General features: G+C 42.1%; 1 long non-coding RNA gene across 1 annotated transcript in view; it reads left to right on the top strand.

Annotated features, from left to right (window-relative positions):
- Positions 1-22,689, top strand: part of LOC125427532 — a 36,680-nt gene extending 13,991 nt beyond the window's left edge. Inside the window, exon 3 of the long non-coding RNA XR_007243704.1 lies at positions 22,619-22,689. This is a non-coding gene — a long non-coding RNA (uncharacterized LOC125427532). The remainder of the gene's footprint in view (positions 1-22,618) is intronic.
- Positions 22,690-22,937: the final 248 nt, after the last annotated feature.

The raw sequence follows: 22,937 nt of genomic DNA, 5'->3' as shown, positions 1-22,937 counted from the left end.
GCTTCCTCCCCCTCCTTGCCTGCTTGTCTTGATCGCTCGGCTGCTCTCCCTCACTCTCATTCACTTTCAGTTTTGATTTTGCTTCATGAGGGAGGGAGGGAGGGAGGGAGGGGGAGTGAAAAAAGGCTGGGATAGAGCCACACGAGCCATTGTGAGAGTGGAGAAGAGATCATGCATACCCAACTCTCTGAAGAGCTCTGCATTGATAAGTTTTAAAAAGAAAAATAAAAGGTGTTCTTTTAGTTCTTTCAGTTTAACAGGGGGCTTAACAAAAGCTAGTTTGGGGCTTGTACCTGTTTTCTTACATCATAAGCACAGTATTATTATATCTGTAAATTGCATTTTGTATGAGATCTTTAGTGCATTGAATATGAAAATAATCCCTTCATAGGTAATGGTTTTAGCACTATAAAACTTTGCATTATACAAACAGCAATAACAAGCAGCATAATTTGCATACTTGATTCCACTTTTGAAAAAAAGATCTATCTTTTAAACCTTCCAGTCTTCCCCTTGCTATTTTAGTTGCCTGTGGCTATTTTGTTTCTGAGTATAGTTTTTTTGGCATATAATTTTATAATAATCGTGTCTCTCTCAAAGTAACTGCAAAATGTGGTTTTTCACTACAGATAGTAGAATGAATAGTTAGCTAAGGGTTCCAGCCTCCAGGTGGTGGCTATAGATCTCCTGGAATTACAAATGATTTCCAGGTACAGAGATCAGTTCACCAGGAGAAAATGGCAACTTTGTATGGTAGATTCTGCATTGCACTCCACTGAAGTCTGTCCTCTCCCTGAACCCCCCTTCCTCAGGTTTCATCTTGAAAATCTCCAGGTATTTCCCAATCTGGAGCAGGCAACCCAAGTTCTGCACAATGTTGCATGTTTTAATAATAGCTATATCTTCAGTGTTTGTGATGTCTAAATTGTAAACAAAGGAGCCTAGAAGAAGGAGCAGGGGACACAAACACATAGCTGTGCATCTGGGATTGTAGAGAGTGATGTGTTGGAATGCTTGGAGTAAACTCCCCACAGTAAACTCTCTGAGGTTCAACAAAAAGGCATAGGGGCCAAAGTCTGATGTTGCCTCTTGGCACTGATATTCAGAGGTTTAATGCCCCTGAATGTGGAAGTTTTGCACAGTTTCAGCACTCAAGACAGATTTTTCAAGAGCAAGTCAAGAAAGTAGATTCTGAGTTTGTGCCCAAGCAGCCCACAGCAGCTTCTGGCCTTGGCTACCCAGGCTGATGAATGCTCACCATATAAATTCAAAAGAATACATAAGCCCGCCCCCCCTCTCTCTCTGGAAAGAACCTTTTGGTCATCCAGGGTTACTTTGGGCTGCACCCTTAGCAATTAAAGGACAAATCTGCAGTGTTTGGAATTCTTGTAGATACAAGTCTGAAATAGGCATTCAGAGAAAGAGATGGAAATTCAGACTTGTACTGTGTCTTACTTGGTCAGATTTGATATTAATCCAAATTGGCTATTATTTTTGGCAATGCTTGGGAGAAATGCAAAGGAATGAGTGGAGGGTAATAAAACATTATTGAAACAAAACATTTTGAAAGCATTTTAAGTTGTATGGCACTTAAAATACTTTTAAATGTTATAACAGTTGTTAAACATTTTGAAAATGTTGTCAGATTTTGTTAATCTCTGCTGTGTGCCATGGCCCATTGCTGTGTTCAGATTTGTGAGTTGGGAAATGTTCTATAATGTGATGGTGGCTTTGAGATGACTTGGTGCAAAAAATCATTCTTTGGCTGTAGTGGGGGAGGGTGGTCTTTGATCATGGGGGGAGGGGGGCTGCCTGGGGGGGGGGGGCGCAAATCCAGATTTTGCCCCGGGCTCAATTTTTCCTAGCTACACCTCTGAGCAAGACTGAAAACTAGATGAAGACCTGCTGGTCTATGATAACTGCAGAGAGTAACTAGCTTGGTTATCAGTTACTCAGTTGCAGACTTTGGAGTCACTGGCAGTCTTCAAATGGTGGCTGGACAAACACTTGTCAGGGGTGTTCTATGTTGATCCTGCCTTGAACAGGGGGTTGGACTAGATGACCTGGATGACTCCTTCCAACTATGATTCTATCACTCTATTAGCATTGAGTTCTGAATGTTGAAATCTAGGTCACAATGCTTTGTGTGTGTTGCAAAACTGGTCATATTCCAGATATACAAGTGTCAGTTTAGCCTAGAGTAAGTTTAGCGTGTCCCTCACTGGCAACCATCAATTGTTCACTGTAAAAGGCTGAACTTGGATTCAGAGAATTGCACAGGAGAAGATCCTTGTTTCTAGCCACCATTAACAGAAACTGTCTTGTGTGTGTCTCAGTCAGAACTGTTTCCAATTAAGCTAACTTTTCTGAGCAGGAAGTGGAGAAGTTGAATTGTGGACAAACAGGAAATCATGTCTGATAAGCAGTTGGCAGAGCCCAAGGCTGAAGGAGTAGTCATGGCAGGCAGACAATTGGAGCTAAGTAGAGTCCTAGACCTTTTTATGCTGAAGAAATCGCTAAGATTGAGAAGCACAATCAGAGGCAGAGTTTACCAGGTCTTCCATGACTGCACCCCTTGATCACTTGGGTAGCTTAGGCTGATTCCACATGGACCAAAAACAGCAGTGGCGTTCCTGCCTAGGGACAGGGGGTACCCTATGTCCCCGGGCGCCCCCCATTTGGTCACATGGGGGGCGCCACCATTTCAGGGTCGTTTGTGTGATTTTTAAATTTTTTTAGTGTTTTTCACGTTCTGGCCTGCAGGGGGCGCATTTTAAGGCTAGCAACACCAAATTTTCAGGGTACCATCCAGAGACTGTCCTGATGATACCACCCAAGTTTGGTGATGTTTGGTTCAGGGGAAGCAAAGTTATGGACCCCCAAAGAGGGTGCCCCCATCCCCATTGTTTTCAATGGGAGTTAACAGGAGATGGGGACTACCCATTTAAGGGACCATAACTTTGGTCCCCCTGAACCTAACTTCACCAAACTTGGTGGTATCATGGGAATCAGATTACCAAGATGATACCCTGAAATTTTGGTGTCACTAGCTTTAAAAATACTTACTTGCCCAGGCACCCCAAGAAAAAGTTGCCCAAGATTTCTTTGTTTTGCAGTGACTTTGCTCCATTGTAGCCAATGGGAATTTCTGAAGAGGAATTAATGTGAAGGCAGGCTGCACATTTTTTTGAGAAAGATAGAAGCACCAGACCTTCAAGGTGGCTCCAGGAAGCCCTCACAATTGGTAATAGCATCCAGGCATAGCAGACCTTTGCTTCACAGGGGGTTCAATTTTATGGGCCCCCCAAAAGGCTTATTTTGCCCTTTCCGCAGCTCCTGCACATGAAAGCCTACGGGCTGAGTTCTCTCAGAACTCTCTCAACTCGTTCCCCCACCCACTCCAGAAGCAAAAGCTCACCAAGCTTGGATGCTATTACCCAAGACCTCTTGGAGCCACGCTTGGAAAAAGAATCCTGGGCGCCTCTATCTTCAAAAATGTGCAGCCAGTGCTTACACACTCAGAAATTCCCCAGAATCTGCCAGGCTCTTCAGCAAGTTCTATGGTGGGAAAAGTAATTTTTCCCACCATAGACTTCTATGGGGCTTTCTGTTATGCCCAGATGGCTCTGTGGTAGAGGTTTCAATGGGAGGCACTGTGGTAGGGGTCTTGCTCTGGGTGGGGGCATTTCCTGCAGGGCTGCTGGTGTGAGTCTCCTGAAAGGAACCAACCAAATTTGCTAAAATGCTGTGGGCACCAAGTCGAAGGTGAACCTGATGCCCACAGCATTCGGCCATCCCAGGCAAACTTTAGTGCCCCCACCCAGAGCAAGACCACTACCACATTGCCTCTTGTTGAAACCTCTACCACAGCACCAGCTGGGCATAACAGAAAGCCCCATTGAAGTCTATGGTGGGAAAAATAATGTTTTCCACCATAGAACTTGCTGAAGAGCCTGGCAGATTCTGGGGAATTTCTGAGTGTGTAAGCACTGACCACACATTTTTGAAGATAGAGGCGCCAGACTTTCAAGGTGGCTCCAAGAGGCCTTGGGTAATAGCATCCAAGCTTGGTAAGCTTTGCTTCTGGAGTGGGGGGGGGGAGTTGAGAGAGTTCTGAGAGAACTCAGCCCACAGGCTTTCATGTGCAGGAGCGTGGAAACAAAATAAGCCTTTTGGGGGCCCATAAAATTGAACCCCCAGAAGCAAAGGCCTCCAAACCTGGATGATATTACCAGGAGGCCCTCCTGGAGCCACCCTGAAAGTCTGGTGCCTCTATCTTCAAAAGTGTGCAGCCTGCCTTCACACTCAGAAATTCCCCATTGGCTACAATGGAGCAAAGTCACTGCAAAACAAAGAATCTTGGGCAACTTTCTTGGGGTGCCTGTAAGGGGTGTATTTTTAAAGCTAGTGACACCAAAATTTCAGGGTATCATCTGGTAACTATTCCCATGATACCACCCAGGTTTGGTGAAATTAGGTTCAGGGGGACCAAAGTTATGGTCCCTCAAATGGATAGCCCCCATCTCCTGTTAGCTCCCATTGAAAACAATGGGGATGGGGGCATTCCATTTGGGTGTCCATAACTTTGCTTCCCCTGAACCAAACATCACCAAACTTGGGTGGTATCATCAGGGCAGTGTCTGGATGATGCCCTGAAATCATGGTGCTGTTAGCTTTAAAAATGCCCTCCCTGCAGGCCGAAAAACACCAAAAATACCACCCCCCCGAAAGCCCAAATACCTTGCATTCACATTTGTTCATATTTGGGCAGGACATAATTGGACACTTTTTGTCCAAATGTGCCCAAATTTGCCCAGATTCCAGCTGAATCTGGTATTTGTTTCATCTAAATCTCCAACCCTCAAAAGTGATGTTGTTTCAGGGTGGGGGACAGCATCACTTTCAATTTTGTTTTAACCGGAGACCCCAGATTCTCCCTTTAAGGTGGACTTAAAAGAAGAATCTGAGCTCCCTAGTTTAAGCACCATTGAAAGTGATGCTGTTTGGGGGTGGATTCCACTGGAGGTGTTTTTTGAGAGAAGATGCTGACATTTGTTTGGTAAATGTTTTGCTGGGGGTGGTTTGTGAGAGATTTACATGCTTAATACCCACTTGCACTGGCTTGGAGTTGTTTCTCAGGCTAACAACCTACCTCATAGGGTTGTTGTGATTAGGAAATTAGGAAAAGAGTTGGTGGTATGTTTTGCTGGGAGTGGGAGGTGTTTTGTGAGATGGTGCAAAAATAATTGTTTGTTCATGGTGGGGGAGGGTGGCCGCCTATTCGCGGGGGGGGTGCAAACTCAGGTTTTGTCCCCGGGCTCCAGTTTGCCTAGGTTCGCCCCTGAAAAACAGCAGTGTGAAAACTGTGTGAAAATGGTTTTAAAGGGTTTAAAACAGTGTAAAAGGGTTTATACTGTTTTCACACTGTTTTCACACCGCTGTTTTTGGCCCATGCGGAATCAGCCTTAGATTACTGCCGTTGCCTGAATGGCCACTTGCAGAATGGCACAATGGCCATTCCCTTCAGTTGCTGGTTTGCCAGTGGCTTCAGAGGAGCAGTGAATCAGGTATTGGGTTCTGGAAGCCAGAGCCCTGGGTTGGAGACTGCCAGGACCTTACAGTTCATGAGCCTAATACATCTGTGTACATTTAGTACAAGAGCCCAAAGGAAGCTGTTTGCTGCTGGAGGGAAACAAATGGCCACTATGTCATGGACATACGACTCTAGGCAGGGCTGCAGTTGGGAACACTTATTAAAGATGTGGGTTATGCACTATTCTTTGTTGTGGAGTACACCCTATAACTCTCCTTTAGGGAAAACATAACAGGAATCAATACAGGTTTATTCTGTTACATTTTGAGCTTACTCTTCCTTCAAGGGCTCAAGGTGGCCTACATAGTCGCACAAATATGAGGTTGTGAGACCATGGCTGGCCAAAGGTTACCAGGAGACCTTCACAATGAGATGGCCTAGTCCAGCAGTCTAACCATTACACTACACTGTCTCTCACACAAAAAGGTGGTTTTTTTTCATATTCTTTTGCATTGTGGGAGCCATTGTGACAACACTCCTCTCCCTGCTGGAAACCCTGACATGGTTCTTTCTCACACCAGGATTCCTCAAGTTTCTGTGTAGGGCAAGGAAGGAGGCACAATGTGGATTCCTTCCAAATGGCTTATGATTTCTCTCATTGCATTCAAGGTGTGGGAAGGAGCTATGCTTCACTGGCAAGCATGCTACAAAAGTAATGCCGGACCCAAAGCTTCTGTTAACGTGAAATGACTGCCCTGAGCTTCTGTTAACGTGAAATGACTGTTCACAATGCAATGGCCTTTCCATGGAGTTTTGCATGGTTCAACTCAAAGTAATGCAAAATGTTTTCTTTGGGACCATAAAATATGTTGCACATTCTAATGCCCCTTTGATTCCTCATCCAAATTGGTTTATACTTTGCTCCATTTTAACCAATGATCTGTCCCTCCTTTGTGATCATGTTAAATCCTTTTGCTCCCCCTTGCTTTGTGACATGCTTTGTGGATGGCTCTTCTATCAGAACATTTGTGGTAGGACCCAGGTTTCAGCATGTAAACTGCCTTTGCATCAGAGGTGGGATCCAACCAGTTCTCACCACTTCTCTAGAAGTGGTTACTAATTTTTTCTGAGTGCTGAGAAGGGGTTACTAAAGCAACCTCCTTGCCCAATAGGGACTTGAGGTGCGTGTGTGCGGCGGTGCCACTGTTGAATCCCACCACCATCGGAACCTGTTATTAAAATGTTTGGATCCCACCACTGCTTTGCATGGTTCAATCCTTGTAATGTACAAACATAATAACCATGTGGCATGGGCACAATTATTATTTCTCACACCTTCACTGCCTACTATGAGGTAAGGTTTCTAAAAGTCTCAATAACCTTAGTCAAGCTGAGCATGAAATCAGTTATTAGGAGAGGCAAACATCTACTACCCAAATCAATTATTCTTTTGCATGGACTTCTCACAACTCAGGTTTTTTTTTAAATGTTGCAATAATGAAAAGAATCAAGAGAGTGTATGTACGTAATAGTCTTTGTGCTTTTGATCTTCCTTGTTTGCACCACAGTAAGGTGTGTGACCCTGTGGGTTCATGCATGGATAAGCTATTACCTAAAAGGTAACAGAACTTGGCATGAACTCACTAAAGTGCCTTGGAGTCATGTATATACTGTTACAAAAATCCTAATAAGAACTGGGTTACTGTTGAATTTTACCTGGTGCCCTGGAACTATAAAGTCTGGTTTTTCCATCAGAATGTGACCTGTCATCTGGCAGTGATTAGCTGCATGGCTATCTGTGGGCTGCTGTTCTTTTGGAGGCTTTTTTAAAAAAAACTAACAAGCAAATAATGATCTGTAGCAAGCAAACAAATAATTGGACAGTAGATTTCAAAACCAGAGGGGCAGAGTGGACTTCAAATGGTCAAATATTTGCTCTCCCTGCCCCCATCAATGGCTTGCTTTTTAAACGTAACCCGCTAAAAGCCTGCATTGCCTCTCTGCCCCCTGCTGCCTTTGGTTTCTGCCTGGAATGCAGAGAACACAGTTCCGCTCATGTCCATAAAATAGTGGGTTTTCTTGCTTAGATGGGACTACGAGTTCTAGCTGATGAATACTTTTACTCCCAACTGACTGCCTTGTGTATCACACCTCCTGTAAACAAAAATTGTGTGCATTAAACAGATTGGCTTGGTGAGCTTATGGCTGGGGTAGGTTTTGGTGTCTTGCAAGGTAATTTCTGCATTTTAGTTCCATTCCAAATAAAAGCTACACCATGTTCTAAGATAACTTCTGAAGGATGACTATCATCCTGTTGTCAGGATGTGCTTAAAAGATGTGCTCAGATAGATTCAGATTGCTCATTTGAGTTTGTTACAAATTAACAGGTATGCAATGGGTTGGGACCAGTGGAGAATTTCTAAAGAAGGGAAAATTTCTTCTTGCTTCTGCTGCAGCCCAAATTGCCCCAGTGTAGCTTCTGTGGAGGGGAGAAAGTCACTTGGAAGCAGTTTTTTTTTGGGGGGGGGAGTAGGTGAATTTTAGGCTGCAGTGGGAGATGGGAAAGTGATGCTCCATAGATGGAAATCTTTCCATCTGTGAAAATGCTGTGCTAGAACCAAGCCAATTTATTAATTTATAAATCACAAGAAAGATATTGAGTATGAGCATGCATCGGTCTGGACACACAAAATTACTATTTCCTTGGCCCAGAGGAATCTCCACATTCTTAAAGTTCATGCATGCAGAATACTTTGTAATTTTAATGACCTCTGGAACTTAGCTGCCCTTCTGTTCTGCACATTTTATTGGCTCACTTCATAGAAAAGCCACATTATTATTGCACAGAGTCTTCATGAATCAATCTCTTCATTTGCAGTTCAAGTCGCAGTAAAAGAAACCTGCTTCATATGTTAACAATTGTGGGCTGGATTTATAAAAGGCGCAACACATTGCTTGCATTGGTTTTGTATGTATTTTATTCATCTTGAGTTTACCTACAACAAAACTTCTTTTTCTTTCTGAAATTCATCAAGACCTTGTCGGCCTCTGCAGTTAATTCAGTAGCAGGGAAAGATTTCCTGCTGAATCCTGAAAAATATTTTTTTTCTATTTCAAAGGTTTGATAAGGCATGTGTGTATGTTTGTGAGAGAGAATTAGATAACTGAGTTTTCTACAGTCTAAGTTTTCATTCTTCATGGAAGGAATAGCTTGGGATGTCTCTATATTTCTTTAGGGAGATGTAGGAAAATAGGCTTTATAAATATTAGCACAGAAATTAGCCCAGTAACAGCACAGGGCAAAACAGAGACACTTTTATCAAATGATCTTCATCTGTGAACCTCGTTGAAAAAAACAAAACAAAAGCCCAGACGAATCAATCAGAGGACAACAGCTCTTTGTTAAGACCAGAAGAGCAAACAAATGTTCATTTTATGAATGTAACCAGAGACCAGGAACCTGGACGCATGTGGAGTTTGCATCACAAGTTCAGCTGTGCATACTTTGACTGTAACGTGAATTACCCAATACACATGCAAACGACAATCAAGTGTACAGTCTATGTGGATTGTACATGCTTTCACTGTAACTTGTGAATCGGGCTTATAAGAAATAGTAATGGATGAGTTTCTTTAACCCAGAATCTGGAACCTTCTTTTAAAAATGTTTAGCAAAAGTCCTTTTCTGACATCCAACTTTGACACATGTGCTGATGGTGCCATGCACATGCTCCTTATTCTTTTGCCATCTGGGAATTTAATTCACAGCCATAACCAAGACCAGCTTAGGATGCTCAACTACCAACTGAAGCAAACACACTCAGGAACAAGACGGGTTTTTATATCTGTATGGAACAACAGTTGCATGCAGTGAATACCAAAAAATAAAATGAAAAGTCCAAAATAGAGAAGATACTTGCCAAATAAAATGCTTCTGGGTTGAAGGTTAGAATATGTACTTCACAGTGACCAAAACCAGACCCATCAAGTTTCAGGGCTTACTATTGAGAAATTCTGCATATACATCTGCAGCAGTTCTTGTCTTATACTTGTAGTGCTCAATGAGAGTAAATTGATTTTAAATCACTTTTAAAGTGAGCATTGGAGTCCCCTGTCTGGTACGATACCTTTTTCAAGATAAGGATGACACCGGATTTGAGAATTCATGCACCATTTCCTGGATCATCCTTATTCTAGAATGCTCCACTTGGGTCCTAGAGTCTTGAACATAGGTGTCAAACTCAGGCCCTCCAGGTGTTCATGGACTACGATTCCCATCAGCCCATGCCAGCAAGGACAATTGGCTATGCTAGCAGGGGCTGCTGGGAATTGTAGGCCATGAACATCTGGAGGGCCTTAGTTTGACACCTGGGGTCTTGAAGGAGAACAGGCCCCCAAACAGAGCATTCTAGAACAAAGATGGCCCAGGAAATGGCAGATGAACTCTCAGATGTGGTGTCATCTTTATCCTTAAAAAGGTATAATCTGATTTAAATCCTATTTCCCACTAAGAGTATGATGCCGTCTTTTTGTTCAATATTAGTATTTTTTGTTCAGTATGAGCAGCATATGCTCTAGGGATGTCATGGCCATGGCAACTTGTCTTGATTTGAGGTGTTGCTGAAGTTCATTACTTCATTTGGAATACAACTTTGCTGGGCTTGAAATGTTTGTCTGTATTACGATTCAGTGGCATCTCCCACCAATGTTTCATGGGCACATTTACTGAAGTTGCTTGGTATGAGAGTTTAAGAGAGATGTTTGTAAATCTGGAAAGAATTTTGAGGAGAGCTGAGAAGATCACTGCTCTGGAACTAAATTCTATGTGCAAAAGCTGAAGAATCCCAGTATGTCCAGAGCCTGTGTCCAAATACTCAGAAGGAAGGAAAAATCAGTCAGGAGTTTAGATTATTGACTTCAAAGAGCCCTGCCTACAAGCAACATAAATATATGTATTTGGAAGTAAGTTCCATTAATTTCTGTAGACTTGCTACCAATTTGAGGCATAAGATGATAGCCTAAAGCTGTTATTCTAAACAGGCTGAGGAAATAAGATACATTTACTTCCTCCAACTGTCCCCCAACTCATTTCTAATGTTTGAAACTACTGAGTCTTGCACATGGCCACACACTGGACTCCTGGTGGAAATGAGACTTGCAATGGGGTCTCCCAGCTCTCCACCCTTCTCAACTTCTAATGTATCATCACTAATATTATTACTATTGTTTTTTAAAAAATTTGGTTTTATATTTTTTATTATTTCATTTATACTTTTTGGGAAATGAAAGAAAATACATTTAAAAGACCCTGCAAAGACCCTGTAACATTACCATAGCATTTCCTATAGCAGCAAGAAAGAAGAAGGGCCATTCCTCTGAAAGCTCTCATGAAATTTCTCGGCACATTTAGCTGGTGACAACTTGTGTTTCCACACATGGTCCTATTTTCTGACCCACTCTAGTTTGCCCTCGGCTAAATCCACCCGATGTCATAATCAATTAAATCTTCCATTTTTCCTTCTAAAACCAGGCACTCAATGACCACATGAAAGTCTTCAGACAGGTGTGTGAACGTGTGTTTTGTGTGAATGTTTACCCATGGCATGCTAATTAAGCCCTGTAGGTATGTTTGCACCATTTTTTAAAAATAAATCATACAGAAAATATGTTTTGAGTCCTGTAGACTTCAGAGTGTGAGATCAGTCCTTGTAGTCTAATGGAATTGGCTGCTTGTGCTTCTACCATAAGCTTCCGCTTCATTTTGCCTCTGGCCCTAGAAGAAGTATGGAATGGAATAAGAGTATTTTCTCACCATTACAGAAGAAATAAATTATTAAATGGTGAACAGCAATACTAATTCAGATGGTCCTAATCAACAAGTGAGCTTTGCTTAATTTTTTTCACTTTTGAGTGATGGCTTGAAAGCCAGCAAAACATTTTCATTATGGTTTCTTTCTTTTTTAAAGAAAAGCCATATAAATGTCTCGAGTCCAAGAATTAGGTCAGAAAAAAAATAGCTGAAAACCTTTGACTGATGAATGTTCAATTTTTTTTATCATACAATTGGTCTGGAATGGAACGTTTGAAGGCCCAGAGACTTCCTGTGTGCATACTACAGAGCATTACTTATGAGTTTTGGTATTATGCCCTATTTCCATCACTTGGTTTTTCATTGCTGGAATAGAAGCTCAGAGGAGCCCTAAGAATCTACCAATCAGATAGACAATGCAATTAATTTGCAGTATAAGCTGATTTATCCTTAAACTATGTCACATGGAAAGAGACTATGTCAATTTCAGCGGTACATACTTTTATATAAGGACCACAGTTCACGGAGTTACATAAGGACCACAGTTCACGGAGGGCCAAAATGGGTGAGATGAGAGAATCCATACATATTTATTCAAGCATCTGTGAAGCTGAAAGTAGCATGCATATTTCTTTACTGAAATCAGAGGTGAAAAAGCAGAGTGCAACTTTGCCCATTTCTCACCCTGCTATACCATAAATTTATCAGATTGATTGAGAATCATTCCAGCTGTGAATCACAGAAAGGTGAGGCAGCAAGGAGATTGTATGTGGCTCCCTTCATACTCCACCTTCTGCTTTATTCACTGATAAGCACATATTGATCATCCCTGTTATGTTTATTTGGGTCCTGAGTAATTGGCCCAAGCAGGGGTGGCATCAGGGCTGAACTTTGGGGACAAATACAGTTCCACAGTTCCACTGGGGGCTGGGAAGAACAAAATTTAGCTGTGGCTTTTAATTTAAAGCATACATTATCATCTAAATTGATCCCTTATAAAATCATTAAATCCAAATTTCAATATACTTGACTCGACTGCTTTTGGAAAGCACTGGTAGGGCTGGCCTTGGCTGCTGATGAATACATGTGCCTCTATTTCCCCCCAATAGTTGTAAAATAAACAGTTCAGAGCTACCAATTTCAGCAGGAAAAATGTAATTGTTACTTGACTTATGAAATATGTTATAGCCTGAACCATTAGCATATCTTTTGGAAGCAACTTTGTTGAAAGCAATAAGATCTGCTTCCAAGTAAATTCACTGTAGCATTGCAATATTAAAATTAAATTTAGTTACATGGTTTTAACATGCAGAATTGGAAATAACTTACTTTCAACTCAGATCTCAATCCTAAGAACCGTAAGTGCCTCAAAAGGCTGTATGTTTACTGTTACAAGCATAGTTTTCATTGAGTTGTTAGGACTGGAAAGTAGAAACATCTGGAACATTCAGATGTAAGAATTCTCCAGAGGGATTCCCATTGCATTTTCTGGGTCCTCAGAAAGGGATATTTAGCAGCCTGAGTAGCCCTAAATAGCTCTGATCTCATTCTCACCAGAATTTGGAAGCTAAGTAGGATCACTCCTGGTTGGTATTTGGATGGGAGACCACCAATGAAGACAAAGATTGCTACGCAGAGGAGACAAACGGCAAACCACTTCTGCTCATCTCTTGCCTTGAGAACTCCACAGTCATACAGCTGCCATGAGTCAGTTGCAGCTGGATGGCATAGTATTTATTGTTGTTATTGCTACTATTATTATGTGGCTATCTGCAGATAATTTATCAGCAAATTAAGAATTTGGCTGTTTCAGTTTTTGTTCCATTACTTTATATGTATGTTTTAATTCATGGAACCTACTCTTTAGGACATGTTTCCACTCACACTACTGTGTGTCTTAAGGACTGTACTTAAAACCACATTAATCTGAGGGCACAACACAGCAAAAATTAGCTATGAATGGCTCCTATTGACAATAATGGAGTTCCATCAGCCTTAACTAAGTTCCATTCCATTGCTTTCAAAACCATAACTTTTGCTGGATGGCAGTATCATAGATTGATCAGCTGTTCTGATGTACATGGGTTTTGGTGTTAACTTTTAAGGCCTTGAGTGGTCTGGGACCATTGTACTTTCAGGACCACATCTTCCTGTACCACACCAGTCTCTTAGGCCCATTCTGCATGGGTCAGAATCACTGATTGCAACCCGGAGACGCTTTTTTTTGGGGGGGGGGACACTTTGCACAGGCAGCGCTGCCAAAATGATGCAGTGCCGCTCTCTCCCCTCCCCCAAACAATGTATTCCAACCTTGCTCGGGAAACAAGGTTATGGGAATATGTTGGCTTCCATCCAGTGCCAAGCAAATGGCACCAGGTGAAAGCCAGCATATTCCCTGCACTGGCTCCAAATGCTTCCTTACCTCCTCCTCGCTTCCATCACTCTGTGGAGGCCAGGGGACACGCCTCCTGGCCTCTGTCTCTGCAATCATTGCCCTGGCCTTGGGGGCATGTCCCCTGGCCTCCACAGAGTGATGGAAGCCAGGAGGAGGTAAGGAGGCACTTGGGAGGCTGCGCCACTGTGCGGAGCCTGCTCCACCAGCTGCGCAGCCAGTGGGGCCATTTGTGCGAATGGCCCCGGGGCTTGCATCAGCATGAACCATGCTGATGCAGCCCTGCTGCTCTGGCCTTGCAGAAACGGCCTCTGTGATTTCTGGTCCCAAAAGGATACAATTGGCTTCCACTAGAGTCAAAGCCTTTTTGGCTCCTGTTTGGCTCTGGCTCCTACACTGTAGAATGCATACATCAGAGCGCTGAGAAACATTAAGCAGTTTTGCAGAGCTTGCAAAACTGAAATGTTTTGTCAGGCATACAATTGACAACATTTAGAGAACGAGCTATATTGGCCCTGTTCTGCACTCTCTTCTTATGTGGGAATGCAAGTCTACTCTATGGCCAATGTCTGCTGATCAAATCACCATGAGGGAAATTTTATACAGAATGTTTTAATTATAATGCTGAAATTTTGGAAATGTTTGGTTTTAATGTGCTTATAACTATGTATGTTGGCCACCCTGAGTCTGGTTATGGCCTGGGAGAGAGGGTTATCAAGCCAAATTAAACGTGATTAATGCCTGTTCACAAGATTTGCTCTCAAGGGCATTTAATAAGAAAAATTAAATAAACAATATCACAGTTTCCACATCAGATATTTTTACTGCCAGCATGGCAGGAGGAAATAGTTCTTGCAACACCATTCTCATTTTCCAAGGTGTGACATTGATGTGTTTTTTTCTTATGTGTGCTTTTCTGTTTCATTGATACTTGCAGGTGTAGTTGTATCATTGTGATCCTATTATATTTAATCATTTCAAAAGTGTTTGGATAATTATATTTATTGATTAATTTTAGATTGATTAAAAGATCACTGGAGTGCATTTCACCAGGATACAAGGTTTTCACTTGACATCTAGAATAAATATACTTCTGATTTCAGTCAGTGGTTGATAACTGGTAGAGATTGGTTATGGGAGATAATAATCATCTCAATATAGCTCTGTGGTTCAGCGGTTAATGCATTGCTTTGAAGCAGGCAAAGAGACTCTTAGCTTCCATGTGTCTATTATAAAGGGGATGTTTCCCTGACAGGGAGATAAAACCCCATTACAAACTGACTTGTGGGTCTCATTACTATGGGATGGACTGGTGGCTTGAAAAGGGTATTAGATGTTAATGGAGGATAGGTCCATTAAAAGCTATTAGCCATGACATTTTCCCTCTGCATCCCCCTCTATATATACCTCTCTGTATCTTCTGCTCTCTTTCTTCCCCACAACAGCCCCCCATAGCCTCTTTCCTTTTCCTACTTCCTCCTCTTTCTCTCACCAGCTAACCTGTCTTTATCTGACCCTGTCTTCACCTCGGCAGCATCTGCCTACTATTCTTTCCTGTCTACCTAACTACGCTTTCTGTTTCCAGCCTTTAACTGCTCCTTGTTTTCCACCCCCTCTTTCCTTCCTTTACTTTTCTTCCTTCCCCTCTTACCTTCTTTTACCTTTTCCAGCCCTTGCAACCAAGGCTTGGAAGGCTCAGCAATATTGCTTTGAATGCATAGCTACCCCCCAAAATGGCTACTGAGATCTCAAAACATAAAAATATTGTAAAGCCATAAACATTGCTTCTATTTGGGGGATGGGGGATGGAGAGGATTAAGTCTCCAATGTGTACATTTGTTTAGATTTCAAATTTATCTGAAATTTGTCACATTCTCGCAGGTTTGTAGAAAACTCCCTCCTACCTGGCCCTGGCTACAGTGTGTCGATTTTTTTTCATCCACATGCTGGCACTCAGTTCAGAATTAGGGTCAAACCACATAATACAATGTATGCTAGGCCACTGCAGGGATCAGTTCAAATCAGGGCTATGAAATTGGCAAAGGGGCCTCTGCCTTGTCTCCATGACATTTTCTCAATGTTTTTTTGTTTTCAATTTGTATGCTGACCTTCCCCTTATGAACTCAGGGTGGCTTCCAGTATAATAAACTAGCGGGCCCAGCCACGCGTTGCTGTGGCTCAGTCTGGTGAAGTGGAAAAGAAAGAAAAGGGGAAGCAAACGGTTCGAACATGTGTCATTGCACAATGCTTGCAAGGGAGGGGAGGGGCAAGGGGCCCCTTGCTCCCCTTCCTCTCTCCCGTTCCCTTGCATGGCAACCCGGCCGGTCCCTCCCTAATGTTCCCCTTCCTCTGCTAGGGTGGGTGGGCCATGTACAGGTGGCTGATCCTGTCCCTTTCACTCATTTCCCTTGCAGGTGAATTATCTAGTGTAAAACACGCTGGGAAGCATGAGTTACGTTGTGTTCAAATTTCAGAGCATTTGGTCCAGCAAACCCCCGGACCCTCCCTCACCTTCCCCTTCCTTCGCTAGGGTGGGTGGGCCATGTGCAGATGGCCCACCCCATCCCTTTCACTCCAGATGGCAGTGGTTTTCAAGGAAGGCATGGTTGTTTCCCTTGTATCAGAGGGTGTTGCTTTGACGGCCAGCAGATGGCGCTGTTGTGGAACAGAACTGTGGTTCCAACTGTCACAGGTGTGGCATGTACACAATAACTGGCACAGTTGTGACATGTACACAACAGGAGGTGTGGAAACAGTATGGAAACCTGGCCGCACGCAAATGCGACGTTGTGTGAAAATTTCAAAGCAATCGGTCCAGTAGTTTGGGAGATTACCTGTCTGCAGAAAAACGCACTGATAGAATTATATATAGATATATAGATATAGTAAAATATGAGTTTAAACAAAGAATTATAAACCCAGATGGCAACGAAACAATTCAACATTAAAACAATAAATTCCTGCAATTAACAATGTACAAATAAAATGCTGAGAAAGGAGGGGGAGAAAAAATGGGGGAAAGGGGAGGTTGTTTGAGTGGTAAATCGTTGCTTGGTGAAACAAGCAAGCAAGTGTCTTTCAGACCCTGCAAAATTGCCTCAAGCCCGACAGGGCCTGGGTCTCACTGGAGAAAGCATTCGACCAGGTAGGGGCCAAGGCTGAAAATGCTCTGGTCCTGGTTGAGGCCAGCCAGACATCTTTAAAACCAGGGATTACCAGCAGATTGATATTCACTGAACATAGTGATATTACACCAGGGATATTTGCCCTGCCAAGTGGGAGGGCTGTTCATGCAACATTCAGTGCTCATGGGGCTCCCAGTTAGAACAAGTAATGCCCCAAGAAACAGCACAGAAGAAAAGGACAGGAGCCCCTGTGCCTGCCATGTCATAGTTTGGATCCAAATTGCACCCTGTGGTGCTTTTAAATGGAGCTAGCATTGGGAACTCACAGCTGTAATATGACTGTAAGTCCCCCTGGCAGACCTGAGTTTGTTACAGTGTATAATTTGGCCCTCAGACATAATGATATTTGAATTAGACCTACATTTCTGGAGGCACTGTTCATCTGAATGCCAATTTCTACAGGAAACAGTAGAGGAAGACTCTGGCCCTTGTATGCCTGTAGTGGGGTTGGGGAGGCTTCTGGTGAGAAACTGGATTCTGGATTGGCTAGATCATAGTGGTTTAATCCATAATGGTCTGATCCATCATTCTTATATTTTATAGTAGACTATCTGACCAAATCAGTTAAGCGGAAGGAGAGCCAAACAGCCAGTCTGTTACCTAACTACAGAGAGATCCTACTTGGGGTTGTATCACACCTCTGAAGATGCCAGCTGCATATGCAGGCGAAATGTTAGGAACACGATCTACCAGACCATGGCCACACAGTCTGGAAAACCTACAACAATCAGATGTTATACTTTGTAATCTGGTTTCTGATTGAATTTTAGCTTTGTTTTACTAGGAATCTTTGCTGTTTGAGTCAAATATTCCTACCGTTCAAATATTATTATATTTTGTAACGGGCTGATTGAACAGTACTGTTGTCCTTGTAATCTGCATTGAGTCACAGTGAAAAACATAAACTGTAAAGGAAATTAAAATAAAATAAAAATTTCTGCCAGAGGTATAATAATATATTTGAATACCTCAGCATAGAATATGTGGAATGACTCTTTTTATGTTAAATCATGAACTTTCATACTTAAGGGACTTTGGAAGCTTATGATATCAGCCAGTCCAATAATGTGTGCTTTTTAACACTTTCTGCGGGCATATGAAGCACAATTAAAATAACAGACAGTTCAGACTTTGACCCCTAGAGGGAGATATAGGACCTATGTTTCAAGAGTTTCAAAAGGAGAGGAGGAAGCATGAACAAAAGGACAAAAAAGGACAAAAAGGTGGAGATCAGCCCTTGCCCCAGAAATCACTCATTACCCTACTATGCTGCCTTTATGTAGTTAGGGAAAAGAATTAAGAAATGTACCACAGTGCTCTCTGTATTTATATTTCTTTCTCCTTATTCAGTTACAATCCAACAAAAAGTTCAACATTGTTACATTCATATGTTTCAAAGGAATACTTCACCCATTGAAATCCATTGGTTTTGTGTGCTTTATATTTAGAAACTGTATTGAAAAGTAGAACAGCAACTGAAGCAAAAGTTAGTATTCTCAGGCTTAAATATGAAATACCATTAGTGTCAACTTTCAATATCAAACTTTTAATAGTCTTCCCCTTTCTCCAGCAGCAGTGGCGTAAGAGGTTAAGAGCTCGTGTATCTAATCTGGAGGAACCGGGTTTGATTCCCCGCTCTACCGCCTGAGCTGTGGAGGCTTATCTGGGGAATTCAGATTAGCCTGTACACTCCCACACACGCCAGCTGGGTGACCTTGGGCTAGTCACAGCTTCTCGGAGCTCTCTCAGCCCCACCTACCTCACAGGGTGTTTGTTGTGAGGGGGGAAGGGCAAGGAGATTGTAAGCCCCTTTGAGTCTCCTGCAGGAGAGAAAGGGGGGATAAAAATCCAAACTCTACTCTTCTTCTTCTTCTCTTACCTGGAGAAGTTTTATTATTAGGGTATCTGGGACAGGCCATGCTAGCAGGGGCTAATGGGAATTGTAGTCCATGAACATCTGGAGAGCCGCAGGTTGCAGACCCCTGCTTTACAGAGTGTGATTTTTTCTCCTCAACCCCCCCCCCCCCGCCTTACCTAGTGCTACCCTATCCCTCAGGAACAGAATATTGGGGGCATTTGGGGCAGTGGCAAGATGAGTAAGACAAGATGAGTAAGTCATGCTTCACAACCAGGAATCCTTACACTCCTGGAAAAGCTCTGTGGATCCATGCCACTGCTTGTGACTGGAGATGCGATAGCTTGAATCTGGGACCTTCTACGTGTTAAGAATGCTCTGTCATTGAAGCATGTGGGCCTTCCCCAGTGCAGTGCAGCCCCACTGCTGTTAGATGACACTATCTTTTAGTGAGTTTGAGAAACCCTTAAAAACTAACATTTACAGTACAACCTTAAACAGAGTTAAACATTCCTAGTACATTAAATGAGCTTAGAAGGATATATCTATAAAGACAGCCAGATTTCTGTGCATAAGGTTTCATACATTCACATTGTCAAATGTATGAAGAAGAACCTTTGCGTGCGCACGCACGCACACACGCATGAACACCCAGAGCGAGAGCGAGAGAGAGAGAGAGAGAGAGGAGAAGGAGAAGGAGAAGGAGAAGGATGAGTAGGAGGCATTACTTTTCCTTTCCAACAACTTCTGTTTGTACCTATGCAAATATACATATATGTATTCTAACTATGGAACTCTGTTTTACAAAAGCTTATTTAGCAATAAGTTTTCTTAGTCATTAAAGGTTTAGACTCCTTTTTTCCCCTTTGGAATATACTACTATGACTTCTTCTTTGGCATTTCAGACTGAAGGTTTATAAATAAAGCGCGTGTTGAATATAGCAATGTCAATTGTGCAAAGGAACTGAGAAGAAAACCCAGCATCAGCTAGAGAGGGCTGTAAAGTTAGTGACTCCTCCAGCTCCTTTTGTGTCATCTCTTGTCTGTTCTTAGACTGATACTGTCAGGTCTAATATCCTGCTTCTTCTTGGAAGTTAGAGCAGAGACTCTTCCTAGCTAGCAAGACAACAGCATGCTATCTTTCCCTCTTTCCTATCCAAAATGTAGTTCCTAATAAATATTTACCTTTTGCCCTTTTAATCAGTGTGCTAGCCACTTGTCTGTGAAATAAACTCCAACAATGTAATCATAACAGGTCGCTATACAGCTATATAGTAACTGGGATAAATAATGTAAATCAGCCAAAACTAGGCATACCCTGTATATGTGTAAATCTGAGCCATATTCTTGCACCTCAATATGGTATTTGTGATCCATAGCCAGAAAGTGTGTGTTGGTATTCTAAGAGGAGTAAGAGCCAGTGTGGTGTAATAGTTAAGAGCAGGTACCAGGTAAACCAGGTAAAATTCCTCACTCTTCCACATGAATCTTTTTGGGTGCCCTTGGGCTAGTCACAGTTCTCTCAAAACTCTCTCAGCCCATACAGAGGAAGGCAATGGAAAACCACCCCATACCTTCTCTTGTGTTGAAAACTGTATGGTTACCATATGTCAGTTATGACTCGACAGCACTTTCCATTACATTATGATGTGAGTAGAAATACAAATACAAGTAATTTATTATGTTAAGCTACTTATTACATGGATTTCATAATATACAATAATATATTCGTGCAATTAATAACAATAACTTGACAGTTCCATCCCCACCCCACCCCGACTTTTTGGTTACTGCACTGGAAGTCAAGAGTAGTGTTACTTATTATTAAAATCCAAAAATTAAACAGAACTCCCATAATATTAAAGCGAACCAAATGAAACAACACTGGGCGCAAACTCTAAGCTAGCTGCCCTGAGCCCAACTTGTCAGGAAAAGACAGGGTAAAAATTGAATTTGTAAATAAATAAATATTTGTAAATAAATAAATTTTCACTATAACTTTTCAAGCTGAACTCAACATGAGAACTCTTCATCAAAATAAAAAAGAGGTGTTTCAGCCCATGATTTTCAGGCCTGTTCTTATAAGCATTTCTTTGCCAAATGATGGTGGTCAAAAATATATCCGTGGAGATGTTGGTGTCAGATTACACCTTTGTTTCTTGGAGCAAGGGGGAAAAACACACCAAAAATTGCTTCTCTACTGAATTTACAAAGACCAGCAATTTTCCTTGCATCTCTTTTCCACCAAGCAAGATTCACAGATCTTTTGTAGGACTACAGCAAATGAAATCATTGGTAGTCATTGCATTAGTAATTTTGGGAATAAATTTAAATTGATACACAAGATAGAAAACCAATGAAAACTGGGTAGTTTCACCTCTTGTTGTGAATAATTCCCATCTGTAGTTTGTTGCTAGTTTCATTCTCTTCCAGTGGAGACAATTCTATTTTCAGAATCAATGCATCTTCTCATTTTGAAAAGCAGTCTGGTATAGAGTAAAAAATGCCTTTTGTCAACTGCATTTAGTTCACCTGACTTGTCTTAATGATTGAAGCTTTTGTAAACTCCGGGGTAGATTACTGCAACATATTCTCTGTGGGGCTGCCCTTGAAGACAACTTGGAATCTACAGCTAGTTCAAGAGGCAGCAGCACAGTCATGGTCAGGAGCTAGCAGGCAGAAACATATCTTATTGGTTTTGAGACACTGACATTGTCTACTAGTCAGCCTCCAATTTCAATTAAAGGTGCTGGTTATTATCTTGAAGACATTCAAATCTTCTTCTACCTTTCTCTTTCCATGCGTCTCTGTGTGCCAACTGCATTAATCAGACCAACTTCTGTTACCCATTCCTCAACCAGGGCAGGGTTTCTGGCACCCACCAGAGTCCATTCTTGTTCAGTGGTTGTTCCCACTTTGTGGAATGAGCTCCCAGAAGTGGTCAGTGGAAGTTCTGAGGCAATGTTGCTGACATTATAAGGGGAGTAAGACTTTAAACCACAGAAGAGGGGGCATAGATGATTGGGTGATCTTATCATGTAGATTTTGCTTATCTGAGCTGGCACTTTGACAGCACCTGACAAGATCACCCACACCAAGCAGACATTGTGTACTGTTATTTCTAAAGCTGATCACCTGGCAGACAAGAAAAACCTTAAATAGCATCTCCACATACACCTCCCGCCCTGCAACCTAGGTTATCAGTGGTGTCATTTCCAACAGTGCCAACTACTCATTTGAATGCGTTATTCAGTAAATCTGATCCTGTGCAGAACTCTTTTCTTGTTCAGGAGCTCATTTAGAAAAAAAGATCTGTAAGTTCACTGAATGGGTAAACATCATGATTTTTTTTAAGGGCTTACATTGAATAAACAAGCAAGCAAGATATTGAGCACCCATGGGTTAAGGGAGATTAGGACATAATTGGGTTTACAGGTTTAAAGGAAAATGGGGAATACCTCCATGTAACACACTAAATGTGAAAAGCACATTGCTTAATGTTTATTAGGAGCCAGAACCCATCTTGCCTCTCAGCCCCAGGTTCTAACGCAAGCAACGGTTTCCTTATTTACTCCAAGTCTATCCAATCCAACATACTGCTCTAAAAAAACACGAGCCAATCAGTTGCTCTTAGAACCTACAGAATAAGATTTGAAGGTGATGTCTTTCCTCTGCTGTTTATCCTGGGCATTAGGTACTCTTAAAATTAGATATTTTCACATTGGTCTCATATTTGCACATGAATCATTCTGTTCACCCCAAGAGTAGTTAAACACTCCACCAGCAAAGCAGGATTCTCCACACATTTTTGAGCTTATGTCCTTCGCTGTATTTCCATTGGCAGGTTCTGCAAAGTGACCGCAAGAGGAGCCATTGTGTGACCTTCTAAAATCCCGGGAGTGTTATCCGTGGAGGCCAGTAAGATGTACACAGCGCACAAGGAGGCTTGTATTTGTGGCCAAAACAAAGGCCCTAAACAACCTGCTGGGATGCTTGGAGAATGGCAAAGGTAACCTGAAGTCTGCCAGTGTTAATTTTGATGTGCTTTCATGACGATTATCAGATTATTACAAAACAATTGACAACAGTCGCTGGGCCAGTGCAGCAAAATAACACTGTTGTGTCTTCCAAACCCTCCTGGAAACAATATACCACCTGGAAAC

The sequence above is a fragment of the Sphaerodactylus townsendi genome, linkage group LG02 (assembly GCF_021028975.2).
Source record: "Sphaerodactylus townsendi isolate TG3544 linkage group LG02, MPM_Stown_v2.3, whole genome shotgun sequence".
Lineage (NCBI taxonomy): Eukaryota > Metazoa > Chordata > Lepidosauria > Squamata > Sphaerodactylidae > Sphaerodactylus > Sphaerodactylus townsendi.
Note: the sequence above shows the minus strand (reverse complement) of the source record. Positions and strands in the feature narration are given on the sequence as shown.